This window comes from Orbicella franksi, chromosome 6, assembly GCF_964199315.1.
Source record: "Orbicella franksi chromosome 6, jaOrbFran1.1, whole genome shotgun sequence".
Lineage (NCBI taxonomy): Eukaryota > Metazoa > Cnidaria > Anthozoa > Scleractinia > Merulinidae > Orbicella > Orbicella franksi.
In genome coordinates this window covers 16,180,285-16,193,017 of record NC_138150.1, presented here as the reverse complement: position 1 = coordinate 16,193,017, position 12,733 = coordinate 16,180,285, and the positions used below count along the sequence as shown (strand labels likewise).

At 39.2% G+C, this 12,733-nt stretch overlaps 1 protein-coding gene across 1 annotated transcript in view; it reads right to left on the bottom strand.

Moving 5' to 3' along the window:
• Window positions 1–12,733, bottom strand: part of LOC145491002 (kelch-like protein 2) — a 167,416-nt gene that overhangs the window by 107,362 nt on the left and 47,321 nt on the right. The gene's annotated exons all lie outside the window — the stretch shown is intronic.

Below are 12,733 nucleotides of genomic sequence, written 5' to 3'. Positions count from 1 at the left end.
GTGTTAACTGACGAGGGATTACAAGTATCTGGTGACAAAGTTGAAGCCATTGTGCAAGCACCAAGACCAAAGGACCAGTCAGAGCTGCGAAGCTTCCTTGGTTTGGCACAATATTGTTCAAGGTTCATTCCAAGCTTCGCGATCATTGCCAGCCCACTGTGGGATCTAACCAAATCACATGCCAAATGGAAATGGGGCACTGCTGAAGAGAAGGCTTTCCAAGCAGTCAAAATGCAGCTGACACAGGCACCAGTCATGGCATTCTTCAAACAAGGAGCGGAGACCCGTGTCACCACAGACGCCTCACCAGTAGGTATCGGAGCTGTCTTGGAACAAAAGCAAGCTGATGGCCTGTACAGACCTGTACACTATGCTAGCCGAAAACTAACTCCACCCGAGAGCAGATATTCTCAGTTTGAGAGGGAGGCACTGGCGGTGAAGTGGGGCTGTGAGAAGTTCTTCCTGTACATCCATGGAAATGAGTTCAAAATTTGCACTGACCATAAGCCGCTGGTCACTGTGTTTGGTCCACATTCAAAACCACCTTCAGCCAGAATTGAAAGATGGTTGTTATACATGCAGCAGTTCAAGTTTAGCATCAGACACATCCCTGGCAGAGAAAACGCCGCTGACGCATTGAGCAGATTGCCAGTAGATAGTACTCCTGATGCAGCCATCAAGCAGACAGAAGAATATGCACGCAGCATAGTTGCTGATGCCATACCTGCAGCATTAGCACCCCGCCAAGTTGAGAGAGAATCAGAGCGAGACCCTACCCTGCAACTGGTTCGCCATGCCATAACTTCTGGTGATTGGTCGAAACTCCAAGGAACAACCTACAAAGCTGTTAGAAATGAACTCTGGATAATGGGACAGCTGGTTATGAGAGGAAACAAAGTTGTCATTCCAGAAAAGTTGTGGAACCAGACCATTCAACTGGCTCATGAGGGTCACCAAGGGATGGTGCGGACGAAATCTCGATTAAGAGAGAAAGTATGGTGCCAGACCTTGACAAACAAGTTGAAAAGTTAATCCGAGCCTGCTACCCATGCCAGCTGGTTGGACCCAGACCAAAGCCAGAACCAATAAGGTCAACACCACTGCCTCAAGGCCCATGGAGTGAAATTGCTGTGGACTTGCTAGAGATTCCAAAGAAGGGACACTTGCTCATTGTAGTTGACTATTATTCTAAGTGGCCAGAAATATCTTTTCTGACCAAGACAGATGCAGGAAATGTGATCAAATGCATGGAGAGCATGTTTCGCACTCATGGTTTGCCTGAAACCCTCAGAAGTGATAATGGTCCACCGTTTGCTTCACGAGAATTTGAAGGATTCCTCGAGTACTTATCGATTGATCACAAGAAGGGCATCCCGTATTGGCCTCAAAGTGATGGCGAAGTAGAGAGGCTCAACAAAACCCTCCTGAAGGCAATCCGAATAGCACAACTACAAGGCAAAGATTGGAAGAGAGAAGTACAAGACTTTCTTTTCCAGTATCGCAGCACTCCCCATACAGTCACTTCACTATCTCCAGCTGAGCTCCTTATGGGCAGAAAGTTAAGAGATAAGTTGCCACAGGTTAAACCTTCTCGTGATCAGGCTACTGAAGCAGAGTGGCAAATTCTTCTCAGAGAAAGGTATGCTCGCAGGAAGCTAAGAGAGAAAGAGTATGCTGACTCAAAGAGACATGCCACAACAAGTGACATTGCAGAGGGCGACATGATCCTGCTACGTCAGAACCGCGAGAACAAGTTGTCACCAACATTTGAGCTCGAGCCGTATCGAGTAGTAGAGAAGAATGAAAATGCAGTTATCATTGAGAATTCTTCTGGCCAAAGTAAAATGAGGAATACTGGTCACATGAAGAAGTTTGTAGACCCAGGTGCTTCAGGAACTGAGCCCCCGGCTCCGTCAAAAACAACTGACACACCCAAAGAAGGAGCTAGTTTCGAGCAAGATTCGATGGATGGAATTCAGCCGGATTCCCAAAGACAAACTGTACCTTCTGCAGTTCCAGAAAAGCCAGATAGTCGTCCAGTCAGAAAAAGAGAGAGCCCTAAGTGGATGAAGGACTTTATTTGCCAGAAGTGACTGAACTCTAAAGACTGTTTATCGTGTATCAATTGTCAACATTTTATTCATTTGTTTTGAGACATTGAACTGAAAGAGCCAAGATTAGTTCATATGTTTTTTTTATTAGACTTTGTGGAGCTCTTTATTAAGTTAGGGAGGGATGTAGTGTATGTCCATATATGGTATTTCCTTATTTGGAAGTGACCATGTGCTTGAATAGAAGAGACCATCTAAAATGGCGGATTAAAACGTTGTGTTGTCAAATCCAGTCTCTGTTTGTTCCGCAAACACCACAGTTGGATATTCAAATTTTGTTGTTGAACTATTGTTTGTATCCTTCAAATATACATGTACTTCTTCCAAATTAAGTAGCACAATTCAAGTAGTCCCAAGTCTGTAATGGTGTGTTGGAAGGCTATGGTGAAAAACATCTAATACATGAAGATGTAAGAGAACCATTATATAACATGATAACAAATAGGACTGCCTATTACATGTAGGTTACGCATATAACACACCGGTTTTCCAGTCTGAATAACTCTGCGGACTGATTCAACCACAGCCTTATGAGTTCGGAGCACCATATCAGTGGTATAAGGCCAAACTCTATGTAATCCACCAATGCCGACTGTCTTTCCTTTATCTTCACACACTGAACAACCTTGTTCTCCATTGTATTGTTTCATGTTGGCCATCAGAGCTTTCCCAGGAAGATCTGAAGATGACAGCAGAAAAGTTGCTCTAATATTTTGTTCTCCCACAGTCGTAGTAACTTTGAGTCCTGATTAGCAAAAAGAAGTAAATGTGTTTATTTGTCAAAAAAGGTAACAAACTTTCTGTAAATGATGTACTGCCATGCAGTTCCAACTTAATTACCATAAAAAAAATTATTGTGATGTCTTACTTTACAGCTAGCTGTATCTAATAGGTATATAGCTTATTTTCAACATTGATGTAAAGAAACTTACCATTTTGATACAGGTCACTGATGCTCTCAATAATCGGCCTGCAGAAAGTCTGCATATTTGGCTTTTTCTTTGAACACCAAAGACCAGCAAGGAACATATATTTTCTTGAACACCTGTGTGCATGCGGACAGATTGGTCATTAAGGTCATGCTCACTCAACTTCAACCATAAATGAAAACTAAAACACAACTGGTGGTAGTACTGCAGATTTTATTCTTATGAGAATCAAAAACGAGTTGTAATCAAGCAACTTTCCCTTCATTACCTTATCCTCGGGGGAAGTTCATTAATGACCAGAAAAATTGGCCAGAACTTCTGCTTATTTGAGGACTTGAACGGCGCAACGCCATCAGTATTGAACGAGAAAGAGATGTTCAGTGGGTTATCCTTGCTAAGGAAGCCACCAGGCTGCATGAGTTTACGGTATTCTTGTCCACTGAATACATCACAGATGTCATCATTGTTAAGAAAATCCCTGTCAAAACGATATCCAAGTAGTTTGATGAACTCTGCATCTGTTTAATCATATAAGCAGAATGATATCATTAACATCAATAAACAGTTACTTGTATTACATTTGGTGTTTGTGATATCTGGAATAATCAAGATTGAGGTAACAATTAAGTGGTACCACTTGCTCAGTCAAAGACTGGAATTGACGATTGTGCCATGCATTTACATTACTGCGTGCAAGTAATTGCTCTTGGAAATCATACATTGTATGCATAACCTAGAGATTATTCACTAATCTGCAAGCAGACTAGTGAATAATCTCTAGGTTGCACTGACTCTCAGAATTAACTGTAAGCTCCTAGCCAATAAGAAGGCAGATAGTGACTACAATGTATAATAATAATTTACCTTGGGGGCTAGCTATAAATGCAATTCTTTGTTAGACTTTTTTACAATGGCAATGCAGACGCCATGACAGGCATATGTAATTTGAAACATTTTAGTTATAAAAAGAATAATTGTTGAAAAGTCACATAATACATATAAAAGGTATACAAAATCGTTTGTAAACCATTGAAATTTTTGCTTAAACAAACCATGCAGTTAGGTTAAAATCTAGTCCTGAAAAATTTAAAGCAATATAGAAACAATCCTTAATTTTTTACCTAAAGGATATATACTAATAAAAACAGACAGACACTTTGTTAACATGTACCTCTATACAGCTGACATAATCTTTCTTTCAATAACTTTTAACTACGTTTTGAGTTAATATTTATCAGTAATTCCTTGCAGCTAATGGTTACTCGGTACAAAATAACACATTGCTGAAGATCAGGCTCTTTATACTGGCATGGGACAGCAAAACAAAGCAACCTTAACAATCACTCAATCTTGGCCTTTCTCTGCTTTGGATATGTCTTAACAGACACACTGTAGCTTCACTGATTTTTTTCTAATGAAAAAGTCTTACTAACATCTACTTTAACTTGTATTTTCATTCAGGATCATTCTCTTCCTGTGCAAGTCTTTCTCGGCAAGTCTGGGGACAGTACAGCCAGCAGCAGCAACAGACCATCTTCACCCTGTCTCCTAAAAAAAAGTGACACATACAATCCCCCTGGCTCTGCAACCATAAGTTCCACTCCTAAGGCAAGTGAGTCCCCTGGAAGTGTAACACTCAATAGCACCAGTATGGATGATGACAGCCTATCAGAAATCAGCTGCAGTCTGTTAGATGATGTGTCTCCAGAAATTTCAGCTGGAGACACTGCTGAATCCTCTTCAGAGGACCTGAATGACATGGGTAAGTTTTACATATATTGCATTGTAGAAGAGAACATAACTATTATATAATGCAAACTAATGAAGAATTAATGAAAGACTGAAAAAAACTGAAAGGTCAACAGAAGACCCCAAAGGTTAATGACAAGGCAAGTTACAGGCTTTTTAGTTAAAATAATATCAATCAATATTGTTTCTCAAGTACCATATTCATTTTTTTCTATTTTCTGTTATTTATTCTATTATTGATGGTATTTGGTTCAGGGTAAAATTACAAAGGATGACACAGCTTGGGATTTCAGAATGTGTCCATTGGCCTATTTACATGTATGTATTAGCAGGGTTTTATTTCTTAAGAACTTGAACTCCTGATAACTCAATTTTTTTTGGATTTCCCCTGAGGGTTTTGGTTATTAACCGCGCGGCCATGGGCCGAGCGCGGTTCATGTTCTACCCTTGGTTTATTTTTTTTTATTTTTTTTTTGTCGGAGACCAGACGCAGATCTCCACTCGGCCAACTTTGAATTACGCAATCGGTAATGTTTACTCGCCAAACCTTGTTTCTTCAGGGTCAACAGAAATCTCAGATTACAAAATCACGCCGAACCTACACGTTGCAAAAAAATCTCTTCAAAACCCTGACATCAAAGCGATATATCACTTTAGCGTTAATAGCTACCTCATATCGGCAGTATTAAAATCTATTCGTTAACAATCCAGCTTCATCATATTAAAATTTCAACGAAATCGAACAAAACCAGAACTAAATATTATTAGATTTTTTTTGTAACCTAGCTTCATTGCGTGAGTCGACAAAGGAAGCGACGGTCGCCCATAGCCACCGAAACACATTAACATAACCAGTGAACCTACGTTTCGGTCAAAAAAATCCAGGATTATTGCCTGAAAGCTGAAAATTCAAGAGGAACATCTTTTTCGAACTTTTCTCAAGTTATTTAGACGAAAAAATGACCTCGGCGGACTCCAAAAGAGAACGAAACAAAAAACAGAACGAGACAGTGAGAAAAGCCGATAATTTATTCACCGCGTGGCCTTCGTTACGTTCACGTTAAAAAAACCTTACTTCTGGATAATTTCAGCCTTACAAGTCAGCAACTGGTCCCAAATTACTTTCTGTATCCTTACAAATGTCCTGACTTCCATCTCCGAAAGATTTGGCCGCAATTTTTTAGCAAATAAACATTTCGCCTACAGCAATCACCATTACGGTGGCTTGAAACTAATTCGCTAACTTTACAAAACCCTCCCGAGGGGGGGATATGACGAAAAGAGCTGGAAAATGATGACCGGAAATAGAGTAATTTTCTCAGCTTCCAGTGTGCCAAATTTGCTGGAAATAGGTTCAAAACCGATATTTTTTTTTCGTTTTTTTTTCTTCGGGTCACTCATGCTACCAAAACAGTTAACTTTTAAAAGCGCGGTTGTAAGATCTTAAAGATCTTCTTGTTTTTTTTTTTGTCGGTGACCAGACACAGACCTCCGCTCGGCCAAACTTTGAGTCACGGAACGTGTGATGTTTTTCCGCCAGAAGCTGTTAAAACATAAATACACGGACAATTTTACGGATATTGTTTTCTTTTTTGTGGGTAAAATATATTTTCTTTTTTTTTTTAAACAAAGCGTTGGATTTAAAGGGAATAATAAATACGCTGAAAAAAGGTATTATGTCAGCCATGGAATGCGCTGACGTTGCAGCTTTCACTTTCGCTACGTGACAAATAAGATCGTGTTTACTTTGCAAGTTTATTTCGGCAGAAGCGACGGTCATTAATTTATTTGTAATTTTGCCAGTATTTCTAGCGGTTTTAGGCAAATGAAGTAAATCCTTTGACTGTTTCATCGCAGCGAGTTCATAGATCGGAAGCAAAATTAAATATTTGCAAGCCAAGCAAAGAACGTGTCAGAACGTGCGAAGATTACGTCATTGATAGGGAAATAACCACCGTACTAAAGATAGCCGTAGATAACGCAATTCTTGAATTATGTGACTCGTGTGACTTCTTTGCTAACCCTTAACTCAAGGGAAAAAAACAGTTAAATCTAATCGTGACTTTAAAGAAAGAAAGCGGTTTGTAATAGTGTTCGTATCTTCATGCCCATACATATCCCGAAGAAAGTTCCAGATTAAGACTATTACGTCATCGGAGATGTCACAACGGCTACGACTGATGGTGCGATAATAGAGTTTGTGTTGATCAAGTGCTGTGATGTCTACAGTAATCAATGAATCATCAAAGATTGCTTTGGAATATGCACTGCGGTGCGACTGTAGTACTAAGAAAACAGTTAAATTTTAAAAGCGCGGTTATAAGATCTAACAGATCTTCTTGTTGGGACCATGCACTCAACAGTACTTTAAAGATTAACTTTGTTAACTTAATTACATTTTTTTTTCTTAACAGTTATTGTTGGAGATCCCAAGTATAACGTGAAGACAGACAGAGAGTGCTTTGACAAAATCGTCAAGCACTCTTCCTCCCCATCTGCATTCGCGCTGAACCTCCTAGACAATCTCATACCAAAAGAGGTTCAGCGTATCTCCAACATTAAGGGGTCAAATGGGAAAGTACCCTTAAATTCAATGGTTCTGGCAGCCATTAAAGGTATAATATAAGGGTACCAATTTTTGTATTCTTTATTTTTAATATCTTGCAGCCTGGTTCAGCACCATTTTTCGTTATTGCATGCAGTAGAAACATTAAATTTGTGACACATATATATTCTAAGAATTAGTACCAAGTTCAGTTGTTTCTCTTACTCTTACTATCATTAATCACATTTTTTTATCTGTAGGACAACTGAAGAGACAATATAAATGGAGTGATGAAGATTTAGAGAAGAACTGGGGAGGAAAGACTGGCATACAGCAAAAAATTGCTGATAAGTGTAGAAATTTAAACAAACCTTGCAAAAAGAAGAACTTATGATGAAATAACATTTTTAATGTTGGCAAGCACTAATTTTGTGAAAATGATAATCCATTGTTTTTAAATTGTTTTTAGCAGATTGTTCTGCAATGTGTCGCATGCTGATATTGCATGTACATGCATGCATGCATTCTATAATGTTGTCTTTTATTCAAAGAAATTAATAATTATGTAATTCTAGTTTCCAAATAAACTTGCGGGTTTAGTTCAAAACATATGGTACAGATGTTATAGGACTTCCCTTGAAATCCCTTGATTATAATAATTTCCTGTATATGTGGCAGGGTTACATGCAGCTGTGATCCCGGGTGGGATTACAAAATCATGGTAAAAACAACCTGCAGTATTTGATCATGGCAAGAAAAGCCAGGATTCCATATGAATTCCCAGGTGGGATTGGCGGGAATTTTATGATTCCCAGGTGGGATGGCTTCTGCGATCCTTCAGGGGGGATCCCAGGTGGGATCCTGGGCGGAATGGGCGGGATTTTTACGATTCCCAGGTGGGATGGCTTCTTGGATCCTACCTGGAATTTCAGGCGGGATCCCACCTGGGATCAACCCGGGATCCCAGGTGGGATTGGCGGGATCCCGCCTCACTGTTTTACCTGGGAAGCAAGGTTTGACTGTAAACTCACCCTAGATGTAGCTCAATATAATTTGGCAAATAGCAAGCCGTCACTCTTTCTTGCAGAGTCATCAGTTTGTGTCTCTCAATATGGCGCAGAAGTCCCAAAGCCTATGAAGAACTCCAAAGAAGTGGAATGTTGAAGCTTCCTTCTGGAAGGCTGTTACAGTACCACAAAAATGTAACCAGTCAAGAACCTGGTTGTAATGAAGATGTTCTCCAGTGGATGGTTCATGAGGCAGAGAAGAAAAATATTGGCGCAGCAGGGAAAACTGGAGGTGTTATACTAGATGAAATGGCAATACAGGTGTTATTTCCTGGCAATTTTTGCAATTATCGTGATCACAGTTATATTGTTTCTGATGTTACTGAAATGTTCTTTACTAACCATGATTTATTGGCAATAAATAAATAATAAAAGTGGTTTTCAATTGATTGTCGTAAAACCAAAACCAAACCACCAAGTATGTATTAATTTGCCTGATTATACTTTCAAAACTCAATTAAGAATATTGTTCTTAAGTGCTAATTGAAGTTATGAATAAGTAAACAAAGGTATTGTTATCAAGTTTTAATCATTTCATATTCTGTTGTCATTAGGAGGACCTTCAGATGAAACCTTTCAATGGCAAGTGGCAGTTGGTTGGGCTTGTTGAGCTTGGATCTGAATATGATGACATGAACTTGATTCAAACAGGTAAGAAATTTAATAGCCCTTTTCACATAACTTTATTGTTGCTCATTTGCATTAAGTCAATAAAATTTAGCATGTATGTGAAGCAATTTCGCTCTATTCACTGAACATAATTTCAGAGCTATGCATGTTCCTACATGTATCCCAATATAATTTAATTCAAGTACAGCAGAGAGCTATTAAAGTGAAAATTGATTCAGAATTATACATCACAAAATTTCTACATTTCTTATACTTCTAATTTATCAACGAATGGGAAACATTGTAATGATGCATTAATTATTGTGTGTTAATTGGTAGTACTATGCCTATTGCAGGTGAGACTAAAGTGCAAACAGCAACACATGTTCTCCAATTTGTTTACCTGGGAAACACTGGTTTTCGTTTCCCTATTGTTCATTATCCGACTCATGAAGTTGACCCATCCACTCTGTACATCAAATTCTGGGAGACTGTTGGGTGGTTGGAAATGGCAGGATTTAGTGTCATCTATGGCTGCTGTGATGGAGGTCAGGCAAACCGTTCATTCATACAGATGCACTTCAAAGGAAAGGATGCTGTGAAGGAGAAATACACCACAACAAATATCCACACTGGACAACCTCTTGCATTTTTTCTAGAGTCTTCAGTAAATTGAACAAAATGTTTTAACAACAGTAACAATTATTTACATTAAGCAGTGCTCTAATTTGTGAAGTGTGTACTCAATTGCAATAATAAAATTATCTTCAATTATATACTACAGTATGTACTTCACAGCTTTGAAAAAGGACATAATGAAAGTTATAAGAACCTGTGCATTCAAGAGTGTTTAATGTTCTTTATTTGCTTATTACTCAATATTTAATAGAGACAAGTTCATAAATTCCAAATTATTAATTAAATTACTTTCCTTTGCCATAATATTTCAAATCAATTTTTTACGAAATGTCAAAACAACTTGAATGTCTTGCCCCAAAGGGTAGGGTTTTTGAGCCCTTTTAGGCTTAAATGGGGCGTGGCTTTTGCAAACTAGTCTTAGAGCTCCGAGCAGGCTCCGAGCGATTTTCCGTAATTTCGGTTCCAGACCTCGCACTAGCACACCGCGCGCGTATTAAAAATTCAAAATGGCCGCCACAAAACACAAAACACGCGCGATAAAGGTAGGTTCATCTTTTATTCATGTTCTAAACGGATGTGAGGGCTCCCTGTGTGATATGGGACAATTTTTCTATTTTTAGAACAAATTGCGCCATCCTGACGTCATATAACCGCGCGGATCCACGCACGTGTCGGGGGCTCTCGCGTGGATGTTGTCACGTTGTCACGTTGAGTGATCAAATGGTGAGAGCTACGAGATTCCCTTGCAGATTTTTCACAGCGATGTCAGGAAATAAGGCAGGGAATAAGAACCAGGACTCTTATATGTAGTTTTATGCTCTGAGCTAATGGAAAAAGTGAGTTTTTTTTTTCGCGCTGTGAATGAATAACATCTGCTTGCGCTAGTTGTACGTGTAAGTTTTTACGTTTGTTCTGCGAAGAAAAGTTATGTAAGAAAACTCTTTACTCTGGTATCGAGTTGCTTTGTGAGTTTCCCAAAAAGTGCTTAATCATAACCAAACCCTGTTTTTGATAGTTTCTTATGGTTTCTGTTTGTTTGGCGAGTTTGCGAAAGTTTTTGAAAGGAAAGTCTGACGCGTACATTCAGTAGCTCATTTGCATAGTGCAGCGCGTGCTCTTTCAAGTCCCAGTCGGTGTTTTCAATTGTCAACAAACCTTGACAAAGATTTAGTTCGTGGTCTTTTGTGCCGAGATGCTGCAACAATTTTCACCAACGCCAAAAGGCTACTAAATTTTACACGGTGAAAATAAAACAAACAAGGAGTTTTGATAACTCAACCAAAAAAAATCAAAATCGTTTTTCGAGTTGATTAAAGAAAGCGTCGTCGTAATTTTGCTGATTATTTCTGCTGTATTCACATATTTTCAGCTAAGCTTTTAATATGTTCTCAAACATTTATCAACGTTAAACGTACTTAAAACCAGGGATATTATATGAGCTCGATGTACGTTTTCAAAAGTGGGAAGTCCAATTTGTCATGTTTTACTGACTGTACAAAACACGCATCGGCGGGCGCTCTTATTCATCGACAACAGACAATTTATTGGATTTTTACACAAACAAAACTGAGCAGTATCTACAGACATAAACTTTATTGTTGCTTATTGGGCCTTGATAAAACATCAAGCGTTGCTTAAAATTCAGGCGAAACTCAAACTTGCAATTATTTTTTTTTGTTTTACTTTTCGGTCGAGATACACTCTGGCGAAATCCTCGCAAGCCTGTGGCAAGAGGAGGGAAACTTTGAAGTCCTGAAACGCTGTTATATCCAAATATACCCAACTAGTTTTTTGCTGTGTTTTGAAAAAGCTGTTAATCTTCAACATATGTGAAACTTAGAGTGGAGTAATGTACAGCTCATGTAAAAGAAGCATCGGTCGGAACCAGAAGCATTTCACCTAGATATGCTTCTGTCGGAACACAACTTGATCAGCGATATGTATATAATAACATAGCTAAATTCGACACTGTCTTACTTCACTCAAACTGGAGCAGCTTACGACGAAAATACTTAAGCAAAATTCCAACAGACGTAAACGCGTTGAGTTGTGGGCCAAAAACATGAAAAATTTCGGGAATTTCGGACGCCATTTCCCCCGCGCGACATCCGCAAAAATCCTCGCAGCATGTACGCGCGTGTGCCTCAGGCGATGGCGCAATTTGTTCTAAAAATAGAATTATTGTCCCATATCATGGGGACAACCCCAATACTAGAAATGGCGCGCGCTTACGGCCTCCGTCCCCGATTATGCAATGGCTCCTGTTGAAACTTGAAACAGTAGCTTGTTTGCGATTTGTAGGGCCGTATTTGGTACCGGATGATATAAAAAGCGATGGTTTAGGCTGTCTCTGAAAATGAAATTCAAAGAAGAGAATGTTCCGTGGAGTCCTCCAAACTCCAGCCATCCCATGATTTTGAATTTTTTGATCTATCTCAGCTGGCTGCACGTCGCTTTCAGTTGGCTTCCATTTCCTATTGGTCAAGTGTGTTCTGAAGTGTGGTGTGCAGTCTTTTTCGGCTTCTTTGAACTACATTTTACCCCTTCACACTCAGTTAGGTTCCAAGTGCACTTAGATTATACTAACAAGCCCTAGTGGATATTCTTCAGTTTTAGCTAAGATATACTCAGCCACGTGACTCGTTTTAGACCTGTCGCCTGAGCGTGAATACCGTAGAATTCCGAAAGTAACGGGGGCCGTTACTTTCGGATTTAGCAGGCCCAAGGAGCCGCTACTTTCGGTAGCCGTTACTTTCGGATGGTTAAAAAACGTTTGTAATTGGGCAGTCATTTTACACGAAGAAGACACGTTACATGATACGTATGAAAAGGTCATTCAGGTTACGTATTAACCTGCGATCAGGCATTACCTATTTATTACCAAAGCATACTGTAACAAAAAAAAGGCGCCAAACGTGTGTACAATACAATGAAAAGTAGCGTTCATATTATACGGGAACTAAATACTGTATTATTTGACTCTGATCATACCGTATCTGGCACATACAGCCTTTATATGTAAGTATGAAATTAAATCACAAATATTTACTGTTCAAATGTTTCAGTCCTTTGATCAGTCCCGCA